Genomic DNA, 14,904 nt, shown 5'->3' on the forward strand with positions numbered 1-14,904 from the left:
TCTACTCCAAGCCTAGTATTTGAGCATCATTTTTCAAAAAGTTGAAAACATGATGTTCAGATATAAAATAAAGATTTTATTTAACTCATTAGTTAATAAAGGCTCAGTAAGATATTAAAGCAGTTTCAAGGAGAACACACACACATGCATACATACACCTACATGCACACACACACACCAATCAGGGATGCTGAAATAAATTTGCTGATAGATGCAAAATTAGTTAAATTAGTTCATATTCTACAGGGCTGCAGTTCTCAAGCTTTTTGGTTTTGGATTATTGTTACAGTCTTAGAAATTATTGAGGATCTCTCAAAGAGCTTTTGTTTCTGTTCGTTGTATCTATCAATATTTGCTGTTTTTAAAATTATTTATTTATTTATTTTGAGACAGAGTCTATGTCACCGAGGCTTGAGTACAATGGTGCGATCTCGGCTCACTGCAGTCGTCACTTCGTGGGTTCAAGCAATTCTTATGCCTCAGCCTCCTGAGTAACTGGGATTACAGGCATGTGCCACCATGGCTGGCTATTTTTTTTTTTTTTTTTTTTTTTGCATTTTTAGTAGAGACGGGGTTTTGCCATGTTGGCCAGGCTGGTCTTGAACTCCTGGCCTCCAGTGATCTACCTGCCTCGACCTCTCAAAGTTCTGGGATTACAGGCGTGAGCCACCATGCCTGCCCAATTTTTGCTGTTTTAGAAGTTAAAACTGAGACATTTTTAAAACACAAGAATACACAAGTGCAAATTCCATTTGCTGTCAGAGCAATACTAAGAGTATCACAAGTCATGTGGTCTCTGGAACCCGTCGCCGTACACTCATGAGAAAATGAGAGTGAAAAAGGCAAATAGTGCCTTACTATTATTATGAAAATAGTTTCGACTTAACAGGCTCCCCGAAAGCGTCTCAGGCAATCTCCTGATGTACCCAGGTGACACTTTGAGATCCACTGCTCTTGGGCAATAAAATGTAATGATTGGGATTATATTTTTCCCAATAAAATTCATTTTCATTGCTATGGACAAGAATCATTTGCATTACTATGAGCTCTCTATAACTTCTAACCATAGAGAGCTGTAAAATACCCCAGCTGATTGAAGTCGGCCAAAGGTACTCATCTTGGTAAGAGTAGGTAATCCCGGGAGATCCATGGGATAATACACAGAACTCCACGGAAAGGACGCCCAGCGCTTGGTTTGGTTCATTTCCAAGTCTTTGTCAGTTTTTGCTGACACCACAAACCCTCCTCTGGTTTCCCTGGTGACAGGGCTGCCTGACTCTCTGCCTTCTGTTTCTGGTCTGTCCTTAAGGCATAAGCTCCATGTCCATCTTCCCTCTGGGCTCTTCCCTTTGGTTCCAAAGAGCTTATTGTAGAAGTTAAAAAAAACATACACTAAAGAGATTATCATAATCCTAATTATCCTCTAGGCAATGCAGAAAAGAAAAAACATAAGGATAAACATATTGAGATTTGCTCTTGCTCCAGCACAATTCCCTGAAAGGCTTCTTCTAAGCCTGGTATCCTGGGAGTGGCAGTGTTTTCAGCGTGGCAGACGGAGCAGTCAGGAAGCTGGGAGCCCAAACAGCATGAGACAAAGCCACAAAACAGAGGCTGCACATCAGTCGGTAAGTCATTTCTGTCTTACATCTCACCTTGATAATGAAAGGAAATAAATGTCTTGGTCACGAAACCAGGATCGTGATGTGGAAGGACTTCAAGTCTAAACCTTATGGGGGCAGGGGGTGCATCTTGATGAACCCAATTGGAAACATACAGAAGATTGGTCCAAGGATTAGAGGAATCAGCAAAGATCTGTCCAAGTAGGGCTACCCGGATAGGGTGGCTAGCAAGTCCTTGCATGAACCAGGATTGCTTTTGGCTACATGTAATAGAAAAACACCTCCATAGTGGCTTAAACACATAAAGGATTATTTGTCAAATAGACCAGTGCTTCATCACCTTTTTTACTGTACTCTTATGCTTGTCACCTCATAGTTACTTGCACCACGGCTGTTGCATCCCTAGGAGTCTTCCAGTAGGAAAGAAGGGGTAAGGGACAAGCAGCACCAAGGAGAAAAGGGCAACATACATACATTCATGCACACATGCACACACGGCACAAACACACACACACATGCACACACATGACTTTTTCTAGGAGGAAAAACATTCCCTGGGGCTTCTGCTACATCTCGCTGGCCACAGCTATATGTACGGCTCGCCAGGCAGGTGGGAAATAGGTTATTTTATCCTTCTCAAGCTTTGAAATAGAGAAAGACAAGGAGAAATTGGTTATAAATAGTCTTTGGGTAGACAATTCACAGTGTCTGGCCCAGCCCCCTTGTGAGAAATACAGGGATGAACAGACTCGACACAGAACTCAAGGTAAGGAACCTGGGGGTAAAGTGCAGGTCTGTATCACAGCCCACAGGTTCCCACCTTCCCCTTCACTGCCAACGTCCCTGCCCACTCCCTCTGCCATACTCCTTCATAGGTGCAGCCATACCTACTCATTATTTCCAGTTTTCTGAATACACCCCTTTGTTTCACACCTCTATGATTTTTTTTCATGCTTTCCCCTCTGCCTGGGATGCCTCTCTGTGGTCACCCTCCTCCATCTACATAGTGCCTGTGCTGTGTGCCAGACATAATACAATGAACAAGATCCCTGGAGTCTCTGCTCTACTTAGACTTAAATCCTGGGGGAAGGGGCAGAGCTAAAGATGGAGCCCATTCCTGATGGGCTGTGGGCAGCCTATGGAGGTAAGTGTTGTTATCATGTCCATTTTAGAGATGAGCAAACTGAGGTTTACTCAGCAAGTTAAATGCCCATCAAGTTAAATGACTTGCCCACGGTCACAAGGCTTGAGAGTGAAAGAGGTGGAAATTGAACCTGGGTTTGCCTGACCTAAAGTCAATGTGTTATGCTACCTTTTACTTTGCCTTTCAAAGGACAGTGCTTCATATACATGTGAAGACTGCAGTCAAATTCTTGAAGAATCTTTCTTCTCAGAAAGATACATCTCCATTCTAATTGCCCACACCTCCTTAGATTGAGTGTTCTCAAGGGTAGGGCCTGGGCCATATTTAATTTAACATCTTTGGAGTTGAGCATTTTGTCTGTCACATAGTAAGAACCTCAAAACCCAAGAAACTTTGATTTGATTCCCAGCTCCACCAAGACTGTTGACCTTGGACAATTTCCTCAACCTTTCTGGCCTCAGTGACTCTACCTATAAAGTGAGCCTCAATTGTGAAGCTTGTTACTATGGTGTCTAATAAGCCTCCCAAATGCTTTGTTTGGATCAGAATGCCTGAGTTTAGAGATATCATTGCCATGGATGACAAAGGCTTCAGCTTAGTTCTGGTTCCTTGAGATATTTGGCCATGTAACTTTCTATGACCTTCAGCCCTGTAAAATGAAGAAAAAATACCTTCTTCAAAGTATTGACAGGAGGATAAAAAATAACATACATTATAATAATGAGACTAGCTACCATTTGTTGAGCACTTACCATGTGCAAAGATCTCTGCTACGGCCCTTTTGTGTTATTGCTTGAAGACTTATAATGACACAGGAAGAAATGTATTATTCCCACTTTTCTGATGGTGAAACTGAGAGGTTAAGTAACTTGCCCAAGGTTGTCCAGATGGTCAGACCTGATTTGAACTCAGGATTGACTCCAAGCACTGTGCCATTAAATGGCAATGATAAAATGAAGCCATGTAACTACAAAATGCTGTGGAACATTAGTCCATGTACCCAACATAGGTTGCGTGATTGAACGAGTCAATGAATGAATACATTTTCCATCTTTTAGCTTCTCCTATTTCATGTCCAGCACAGTGCCATACATATAGCAGGCATATAGTGCTTATTGATAAGGAATAATGAATGAATGGGCTTTGTGATGGTTAATTTTATGTGTCAACTTGATTTCACCAAGGGTGCCCAGTTTAAGTATTATTTCTGGGTGTGTTTGTGAGGGTGTTTCTGGATGAGATTAGCATTTGATTTGGTGAACTCAGTAAAATAGATTGCCCTTCCCTTGTTGGTGGGCATCATACAACTGCTGAAGACCTGGATAGAACAAAAAGGCAGGGGAAGGAGGAATTCACCCCTTTTGCTTCTTGCCTGCTGAGTTGAGACATAGATCCTTTTCTGCCCTTGGACTGGGATTTACATCACTGGTTCCCATGGTACTCAAGCCTTTGTACTTGGTCTGGAATTATACCACTGGCTTTCCTGGGTCTCCAGCTTGCACATGGCAGCTCATGGGACTTAGCCTCCATAATCATGTGAGCCAATTCCTCATACTAAATCTCTCTCTCTCTCTCTCTCTATATGTTCTGTTTCTTTGCAGAACGCTGACTAATACAGGCTTATACACCTTTGCGTCCTTGTCTTACCATGCATAACCTGTTCATTCATTCTGCTGATGGTTATTAGGTGCCTACTGGACACAAGAGCTTTTCTAGAGGTTAGAAATAAACCCAGAGCAAGGGATAAAATAATTGCATAGGAAGTAGTTTGCAGAAGTGGAATGAAGAGAACCCAGAGGATTGCTTCCACCCCCAGCCCCCAGACCCAGTTCTCGAGATTAGCTTATGCTCTTGGAAAAACAAACCAGCCACGTACCTAGTTGATCATGTCATTTAATGTGCTATTTCCCCTGCCTTTGCTGTTCTTCCTGCTGGAGAAGGTCCTTTGTGAGCAGAAAGGAACTCTCTTGTCCAGAAAGCATGTCCTCTCCTTCCTTGTAGTCCACCTCAGCTCAGTTGGTTGTCTCCGGCTAGTGACACTGCAGTCAATTGCCTGGGAGTTACTGTGAAATTACTCTGGGAAAAATAGGATGCCAAGAGGGGGCTGAGTAGGGAGAAGACGTGAATATTGAGCTGCAGGGGAGCAGCTTTCTGACAAAGACTTGGGGAAACTGTTTATAATGTTGCAATCCATTTGGGGATGTCTGTTTAACTTACATCATCAAAAATGCCTGTGAGATCATAGTCAAATTGCTCAAACTCCCAGGGCTTTGGTTTTCTCAACTTGCTTTAGCTTCCTGCTGGCCTTCTACTCCTTGAACGCAAGCTCTGTGGCCTCTGAGCCTTTGTGCTTAACATTGTTTGGGATACTATTCTGTCTTCTCTTTACATGAATGACTCCTCTTCATCCTTAAAGGCTCAGCTTAATGTCACCACCTCAAAGAGCCTTGTCCAAAGCAGGCATGCCCTACTTAATCCTGCGGTGACTCTATCACATGTATCACTTCTGATGTTATTTTCTTCACTTACTTATAAACATGTTCATTATTTATCCTCCCTTCTACTACCACTACTACTACTTCTAATGTAAGCTCCATGAACTGTCCTGCCTTTGTCCCCAGGGCCTGGCCCAGGGCCCAGAACATAGTAAACACTCAATAAATATTTGTTCGGAGAGTCAATAATAGGTAGTTGGTTAATTACGTTATTTCTAGCAGCACTGATATCCCCATTAGAGAGGGACAGAGATCTGGCCTGGGAGATAGTGGACATCTGGTACCCAAATGCTAGCCACAGCTGTCACAGTATGACATTCTCTGCTAATGTGTCAACAGATATGTCTTCATTCTCTGGGCAGCAGGAGAGCCAGGGACAAAACAGCATGATCTAGAGGAATCGGCCGTGCTATTGGGAAACAGGGTTTGATCTAGGTGATTTGCCCTTTTAATCTATGTGCAAGACAGGTGCTTTTGACACCTAGAGGAAATGTTTACTTCCAAATGAATCCTGGTTCGTGGGAGTGAAAAACAAACTCAGCGTAGTACAGAGGCCTGATTTGAACTTTAGCTTTGCCTCGGAGGAGATGTGAGAACTTAGGCAAGTCACTTTGCCTCCTTGAACCTCATTTGTTTTTCTTTCTTTGTGAAGCTGGGAAGATAGAATTAAATATAATAATGATTGATATAAAGGTGTTTGTAAATGTCAAATGCAGTGCAAACGTGATTCTCTCCTTCTCTTTCACCTCTTCCTCTTCCTCCCTCTTCTTCCTCTTTCTACTCCTCTTCTTCCTGACTCATGTGTATTATTCTCTAAGTCCAGACATCTGTTATATAAAGTGAACAGCAGGTTTATTAATATGAAAGGAGGGAAGGACCTGTAGGATTGTACATCTTTGAATCACAAGAGATGGAGGCACGGACATGAGACTGGACACCAGATTTTATTTGCCTCCCACACTAGCCTGCCTGCCTGTCTAGAGATTTTAAAGGGATAACCCTGGAGCAAACATCTTGGACCAATGACTTCCACTCCTTGGGCCTCATTTCATCCTGAGTAAAGGTGTGGGGTCTATCAGGGATGGCCAAGTTGTTTCTATGCTGGGAAAGAGACTGGAGCTATCACTGGTTCCATGGGAAATGGTGCTGAGATGGACTAGTGATGTCTGCCACGAATCTTTCAGGAACAGTGATGGTGCAGGTGCCCTGTACTGGCCCTCTCTGGTCACAAGTGCTATTTCAGGCGTTTCCTTGCAGTGACTTTCTAACTGAATTGTCACAGTGAGTCAACTCAGAGAGATACATGCAGCCTAATATTTTGTCTGTGACAGAGGTGCAGAGAGAAGTTTCATCAGAGAGCACACCTGTTTTCCAAGACTTCAACCTTAAAGTTTAAGGATTTCCTTCCTAACAGGCTTTGATAATCCATTAGGAATCAATCACTCATGAATTTAACTAAGCTTTTTGGGAAATGATTTAAAATTTTCACCTCAGTAGCCTCCTGGGGAAATGAGTTCCATAAGTTTATTACCTGCTGCATCACCTGGTGCTTCTTTTTAAATTTCTTTTTTAAATCATCCAAGCCATGAAAAGACGGGGGTGGTGGTGGCATCTGCCTCTAATCAGGAGCTGGTGAATGTGCTCATGGTCACCTTGCAGCCTGCCCTGAATTCCGTGGATTTCATTTCTTCCCCTCTCAGTCTGTAACTCTCCAGAATGAAGAGGCCAACCAATTGTCCAGCTTGTCAGGCAGCAGCCCATCTGTGGAGCAAAGACAGTTCTGACATTTCCAAGTCTGGATTAAATGCTGCCTCCTCTTGGAAGCCTATCCACATTTCCTAGGGCCAGAATCAATCTCCCGTTATTCTGAGCAGCAGAAGCACTTGGGGGTAGTATAAAAACTATCTGCTATATGTAGAAAAACTCTTTATACTTTATGAAGCACTTCCAAATCATTTTGGGTCCCCTGAATTTATAATAATGATAATGATAATAATAAATAATAATAGCTAATATTTATACAATCTTGCTTTTTGTCGGATACTGTGCTAAGCATTGTATCTACATGGATTATCTCATCTCCACAGCCAACTTTTGAGAGAAGCACTATTATTCTCATTTAGTAGGTGAGGAGACTGAGGCACTGAGAGATTCAGTTATTTTCTCAAATTTAAATGTGAGAAAACATAAGCTCAGAGAATGTAAGTGAAGAAACCTGGGTCATAGTTTCTATTACATCAAGCTTCTTTTCTCTTTCTCTCCAACTTTTCTCTCTCTCTTAAGAATATTTCATATTGTGTCATGTATTATCATTTGTTTCTACTTGCCTGCTTTCCTTAGTACATTGTGAATTACTTAAGGTCAAGGTTGTGCTTGAATTATTCTTGAACATTTACTATTCCTGGCTGGGTGCAGTGGCTCATGCCTGTAATCCCAGCACTTTGGAAGGCCAAGGTGGGAAGATCACTTGAGGTCAGGAGTTTGAGACCAGCCTGGTCAAAATGGTGAAACCCTGTCTCTACTAAAACTATAAAAATTAGCTGGGTGTGGTGGTGCTAGGGCTGGGTTCTCATCTGGATGCTTGATTGAGGAAATAATTACTTCCATACTCACAGTTCTTGGTAGCCTATAATCCCAGCTACTCAGGAGGCTGAGGCAGGAGAATCACTTGAACTTGGGTGGCAGAGGTAGTAGTGGGCTGTGAGCTGAGATTGTGCCACTGCACTCCAGCATGGGGAACAGATTGAGTGAAACTTTGTCTCAAAAAAAATATTATTCCTTTTCCAGAGCATAGACTAGGATGGGTTTACCAGACTCCTTTTTCTTTGGGCATGAGTGAGGCTATAATTCTCAGCATTTCCTGTAGTCAGGAGAAACCATGTGCCTGAGTTGATGAGGACAGAAGTGACTTGTCTACTTTCTGGCTTTACTCCTTACTAAAAAACCACCCATATTGTTCTCTATGTTCTGTTTCTCCCCCTGTCTACAAGCTGGATGCAGAGGTTCCAGTGGAAAACTCTGAGGCTAGGGGATGGGGAAGCCACAGGATGGCAGGAGGCTGGGTTCCTGAATGACTGCATGGAGTAGAGCTAAGTTCTCTTCTTATTTCTCTATGACAGACATTGGGTTCTGATGTGAATCCTCATGAAGGATTTGGGGTTGTTTGTTATAGCAGTGGCCTACCCTGATTAATAAACCATTCCTCCAGCCCTTAGCATGATCAATCAGCTAGTATTCTGCCTACATAGAACCTTGATAGATACATGTGTGTTGAATCAAACTGTCTTGGTCTGCCCCTTTTCTGATTAAAATTTTTCTCCATTTCCTCATTAATTAATTCCTCTAGAATTTACCATGTATATCAGTTATCCACTGCTATGTAATAATATTATTATAATCTTGTGGCTTAAAACAACTTGCATTTATTGTCTCACAATTTCTGTGGGTTTGAAGTGTGGACATGGCTTAGGTGGGTACTTTGCAAGGTTATCATTAAGGTAATAGCTAGGGCTGAGTTCTCATCTGGATGCTTGATTGGGGAAGTAACTACTTCCAAACTTACAGTTCTTGGTAGAAGTCAGTTCCTTGAGCTATAGGACTGGGGATTTTGGTTTCTTGAAGGTGTTAGTGAATGCTATATTCAGCAACTAGAAGCTGCCTATAGTTACTTGCTACAAAGCATTCCCTACTATGGCTGTTTGCTCTCTCAAAATCAGCAACAGAGCAAGAAACTCCACCAAGAGGGGCACTACAATTTAATGTAACATAGTCACATAATCACTTATATGTAATCATGTATATTCCATTGCCTTAGCTACATTCTATTGGTTAAAAGTAAGTCACAGGTCTCACCCACACTCAGGAGTTTTCAGGTATCCTTTCCTTATTCCCTCCATACTTTCTAATCACCAGCTCTAGTGGGGATGATTAGCACCAGGTGTGTATAGTGTATGAGTGTAATTGAGGCGGGGGTTAGGGGGTGAGATAAGGGGATCAGCTTGTTGCTGGGAACTCATTAGGAACTTTCTAATGTCTAGGGGTCTCACAAATGTCCCAGTGGTTAAAGGGATATGTATAACCTTCTATTTGATAAATGCTGTTTCCTTTTTATTAGCCTAAACATATGAACCTGTGGCCCAGGAGGGCCTAATCAATACTCTGAAGCTGCCCAACAGCTGCTAGTGTCCTGCCAGAGGTTTGTACAGTTAGTAACTGTCATTGAAGCTGAAAGTAATGAATTAGATGACTCTTGACTATTTGCATTTAATTTTTAAAAATTATATCACAAAACTGGGGCATGATGGATTGCTGTCAAAAAGGAAAATAGGTGGGAATATGTCCTTAGGCATCTAAGGAAGAAAGATTGGGAGGAAAATGGAATCAATCTCCTTTGAGCTCACTCTGTGAGCCAGGCACTGTTCCCAGCCTTCAAATGCACAAAGCCATTTAAATTTCATAAGCACTCTGTGAGCTAATGTGATATACTCATTTTTCAAATGGGGAAGCTAAGGTTCAGAGAAGTTAAGTAACTTGCTCAAGGGCACACAGCTAATAAGTGGCAGAGGCAGGAATAAAACCTGGTTCTGTTTGACTCTAGGGCAATATACTTGCCCTTGGTGGTGCCAGCATGGGCTCTCTTTCTTCACTTACCTTTGCTATCTAAACATTTTTAAACCTCTCCTCTACGTATAGGTTTCAGAGCAGGGACCTACTTCTGGGAATGCTTGTCTGGATCTGCCCTGTAGTGAGGTTAGGGAAGGAGAGGAGAAAGGAAGCAGCAGGTACAGCATTGTCTTCCTGCTAGAACTTCTTACAACCTATGGGGGAAGAGCATAGAAATGACAGAGAGCTTGAGATCTTCTGGGTAAGGCTTTGAGAGCTATTGATAAACCCTAATCTTCTTAGAGCATTCTTGAATTGTGTTCTACAAATTGTCTCCCAAATAGTTTTACTTTGTTCATCCCCACTGTCACCTTCATAGGTCTCCATCGTCTTTCTCTTATAGACAATTGTGACACCAAACATCACAAAATTGTGACGACCAAACAGGTGGTCGACTTCAGTCTTGTTTCTGTCTGATCCATTCTAAATAGGACAGTTAATGGGATCTCTTCAAAACCAAAAGTTAACCATTTAAATTTCCAGCTTTGAATACTTCAAGGGCTTCTCTCTGCTATTTATTAGTATTATATTCTAACTTCTAAACATTCTTGGCAAGGCCCCCAAATTTTGTCTTCTCTTTAATTCCCCATTTCTCACCACTTTTTTCTTGCTCTTTCTAACCAAAAAGAAATTATTTTTTTCTAAAATTCTTCATGCTCCCCCTACCACAAGTCTTTGCTTGATATACTCTTGCTTGTCCTAATCCCTACACTTCAGATGATTCTTCAGGACATAGACGCATGTTTTTACCTGCCTGGTATTTCCTACCTCTTCTGGAAATTGCACCTTGACTTTTCTTTGACGAATTGCCACTTTCAGGCTATGTGGTTTAGTAGGTGTGTGACAATACCCCAGTTCCTGGTCACAGTGGATCTATGCAGAAATTGACTGTGACTCAAGTCTGGACAATGAGTGTAGCATTGAAGTTCTTGCTGGAACTGTTGGGAAAGAAGCTTTCTTCCCCTGGAGTGGTTTATCTAAAGCATGCAAAGCTGGAGCTTGCGGGGCCTTCTTTACCACTGCCCTGGAGAAAGCCTGCTTGAGAATAAAGCTCACACAGGGGAAAATAGAACCCAGAGACAAAGGCCATTTTTTTTTTTTTTTTTGTTATTTCGTTTTAGCGTCTAGATCTAGTCATGTCTAAAGCAAGAAACCCTGCATTTTTCAATTGTATGAACCAATATCTTTTCTTTTTTACTTTAGTCATTTTTTGTTAGATTTCTGCCACTTGCATTTAAAAAGGACCTGCCTTGAAACACTTGTCTCTCCAGTTAAAGCCTAAAGTTCTTTCTTCATGACTATTTTATATATGAGAAGGTTTAAATCTCATTGTTATTTGATTAGTAACTTTTATTGAGAACCTACTAGGTTCTAGGTGCTGGAGAGTCAACAAAACAGGTAAAAAACTTCTCAGGGAACATATATTAAGGTGGAGGAAAGAAGAAACAACCAATATAAATAAAATATATGTTTATGAATGGTGACAAGAGTTAAGGAAAAAATAAAAAAAAATAGTGGAGAAATCCCAGCTATAAGTGGAAATGTAGGTGAATGCAGATTTTGTATCAGGAAAGACTCCACTGAGATGAAAACATTTGAGCAAAATTTTGAGGGATATGAAGGAATTATCTGTGTGGCTATCTGTGTTCCAGGCAAAAGGAGCAGCACAATTAAAGATCTAAAATGGGAACATGCTGGTGGGTTACATGCTCCCATAGTAATTCCATTTTACCTTTTCAATTACGTATGTTAGGTCAATAGATAATATATTAGAACATACTCTTTCCATTTATACCTTATTTTCTCTGTGTTTCAGTTTGAGGGTTTTATATTGATTGCTTTTTGAGTTGCTAATTTTTTCTTCTGCTAAGTTTGCTTTGCTGTTAAGTCCATTCATTGACTTCTTCATTTCAGATAGTGTAATTTTCAGTTCTAGAATTTCCACTTAGTTCTTTTTATAAGTGTTTCATTTATCTTCTAACACTCCCCTTCTGACCACTAATCTGCACAAATTTTCTTCTAAAGTTCTTTAATATGTGTATAATAGTCATTTTAAAGTTCTTGTTTGCTCATTCCTAAATCTAAATCATCTGTGGGTCTATCTTTATTGACTATATTTTCTCTTGATTATGGGTCACATTTTCCTGCTTCTTTGCATGTCTCATGATTTTCAATTATGTGTTGGACATTTTGATTAAAAGAACAGTAGAGACTGAATGAGATGATACATTTTATTTTGTTTTCTCCAGAGAGTGCCCACCCTTTTCCCTATCAGGAAGCTAGGGTGAGAGGCTGATCATTCAGATCCTACCATGATCAAGCTGAACTGGGCTGAGTTGAAACCTTGTTTAGTTTTAGTTTACTCCTTGTTTCAAATGAAATAACAGGTATCTCTCATCTTTCATTATTCCAGTGTCCAACTTCCTATGCAGCCACTGGTGAGGGACTGATCCATTGATCTTATCAGAATTTGGGCTGGAAGGGAGTTGGTTTGCAGCTTTAGTAAGTTTCAGTTTATCTCCAGATTTAGCCTAAGCACTACACAAGACTGCAAGATCTATCTCTGCTTTCCAGCTCCTCCCCCACAGCTGCTGGCTCAGCACAATTCCTGTGAGGGAGAACTGTTGTGCCAAAAGATTTATTATTGCACTTGGACTCTTTGAGATTCCAATCTGTCACACCAGCCCACATTGTCACTAAAAGCTCAGTTGGTTTATCCTTGTTCCAGCAAAGCTCCTCTGCCTATGGCAGGCCTTCTTCTCCACCCACACATATTCAGACCTGGCAATTGGCCCAGGTATGAGAGTAGCAGTTGCTCTTTCCTCACTGATGAAGGGCTCATTCCTCTCTGGTATTTGGTTCATTTAAACTTTTTTGCATCCACCACTCTTGTGTGACTTTAAAGAGAAATACAATATTGAGTTTATCTGGTGTTTTATTCTGTTATTGATGGGAACATTGGTCCTTGTGCATTCTAACTGGCAGTGGATCTCCTAGGATCTCCTACATTAACTTCAATCACAGTGATAACATTTGTAATTACTTGTAAAATTTCTGACTCCTCAGCCAGTCTATAAGCCTCATGAGGACATTAAATTATGTCTGCTTTGTTCAGTGAAGTACACCTGGTGTAGCCCAGGGCCTGGTATATTGTGGGTGTTCAGGTCTATCATCAAGGCCCTGTGTCAGATGCAGGAGCAGCAAGGTGGGTTAGACCATCTCAGTCCTCAAGCTTCTCACAGTCGAGATGTGAGCCTGAGTCAGAGCACACCCATTCCTTCAATTGGCAAAGGACTTTCAAAGCCCAGGTCTTCAGGGCTGTGTCTCTAGATTCACTGTGCTTTGAGGAAATCATGACATAGGACACGGAGGGGCCAAAATTTCTTTGGTCCAGCTGAGCCTTCTTCCATGATCCATAATCCAAGTGCTGCTCTCCTCTTGGGGTGGGGGAACAGCCAGATTGTGGAGGGTGGGTGCCAAGTTTATAGGAAGATTGTTGGTCTGGCTGACCCTGGGTCTGTGGGTCTCCACCTGAAGAGAATACCAATCCTAGAAGAGGCTCTGCTGAGTGAAGAACCATTGAAATTCAAGTTCACCAGCCTCTGTTAGGGGAAACAACGTCAAGATGAGAAAATCATATGCCTCCAGGCACACCTGAGACATACTTTCTACTCAATTTTTATCAACAAGAAGAAGACAATAATAAGTATTGGAACTGTCTGTGCTAGGCATTATGCTAAACTCCTTTTGTTTTGTTTTGTTTTGTTTTTGGAGACAGAGTTTTGCTCTGTTGCCTAGGCTGGAATGCAGTGGTGCCATCTTGGCTCACTGCAACCTCCTCCTCCTGAGTTCAAGTGATTCTTGTGCCTCAGCCTCATGAGTAGCTGGGATTACAGGCATACGCCACCACAACCAGCTATTTTTGTGTGTGTGTTTTAGTAGAGACAGGGTTTTGCCATGTTGGCCAGGCTGGTCTTGAACTCCTGGCCTCAAGTAATCTACCTGCCTCAGCCTCCCAAAGTGTTGGTATTAGAGGCATGAGCCACTGTGCCTGGACAACTAAACTACTTATATATATTATTTAATTAATGTCACTCTGTGAAAGCAGATGTTCTTATACCTATTTGGCAGGTGACACACTTGGGTTCAGATAGGTCAAGCTGCTTGCCAAAAGTCACACAAGAAAGTGATGGAACCAGGATAGGAAACCCAGCACCTGATCTCAAAGCCAGTGATTTTTTTTTTTTTTAGCTACCTCCATGTCATTGTTTACCACTTCTGTGTAAGGTACTATAAATTCTATTTACAAATATTATTTCTAATTTTCTGAATTTGATAATAGGACATTTCTAAATAAGGATACTGATGTTCAGAAAAGATAAGGAATTCGCATAGTGCCACTTAGCTAATATATGTTACAGTTAAGATTTGATCCCAGGTCAGGAAGTCCAACACAAAATCGAGAGCTTTTCCCTTTTTCACGTGGATACTCTTCATCTGCTCATATCTGTCTTGATTCTTTCTCTGCCCTGCTCTGTGCCCCATGAGCCTGACCTCTATGGACTGCACTGCAGGGCTCTTGCCATTTAACTTCTGGTCAGGTTTGGCCAGTTGGGCAGTTGGAGTTTGGGAGGAGAGAGATGCTGGGGATCTGAATTCACCCTGTCCTCCCTGCTTTGTTGCGGTTTTGGTGATGGATGGATGTATCTCTTTCCTCAGCTTCTGGTAGGTGGCCCCTTGTAAAGAAGCCAGCTCTCGACTGGACCCTGATAGCAACTTTTTCTTCCTTTTCGCCCTAGGAGTGGTCACAGCTTCTTGCTGTTGCTAGTGCCTGGGTTCCTCAACATTCCTTCTGGGCTGTCTGAATTCTGCCCACCCCTGTGTACCCATCATAGTCCCTTCGTTAAAAATCTCAAAAATACCAGATGAGTGAGTTTCTGTTTCCTGCCAAGACCCTGACTGGTATAATTTCTAATCAGAGATC

General features: G+C 41.7%; 1 long non-coding RNA gene across 1 annotated transcript in view; it reads left to right on the top strand.

Annotated features, from left to right (window-relative positions):
• Nucleotides 1–1,427: 1,427 nt before the first annotated feature.
• The window catches only part of LOC115835954, a 242,463-nt gene continuing 228,986 nt past the window's right edge, over nt 1,428–14,904 (top strand). Inside the window, exon 1 of the long non-coding RNA XR_004030929.1 lies at nt 1,428–1,625. This is a non-coding gene — a long non-coding RNA (uncharacterized LOC115835954). The remainder of the gene's footprint in view (nt 1,626–14,904) is intronic.

Source organism: Nomascus leucogenys, chromosome 7b, assembly GCF_006542625.1.
Source record: "Nomascus leucogenys isolate Asia chromosome 7b, Asia_NLE_v1, whole genome shotgun sequence".
NCBI classification, from domain to species: Eukaryota; Metazoa; Chordata; class Mammalia; order Primates; family Hylobatidae; genus Nomascus; species Nomascus leucogenys.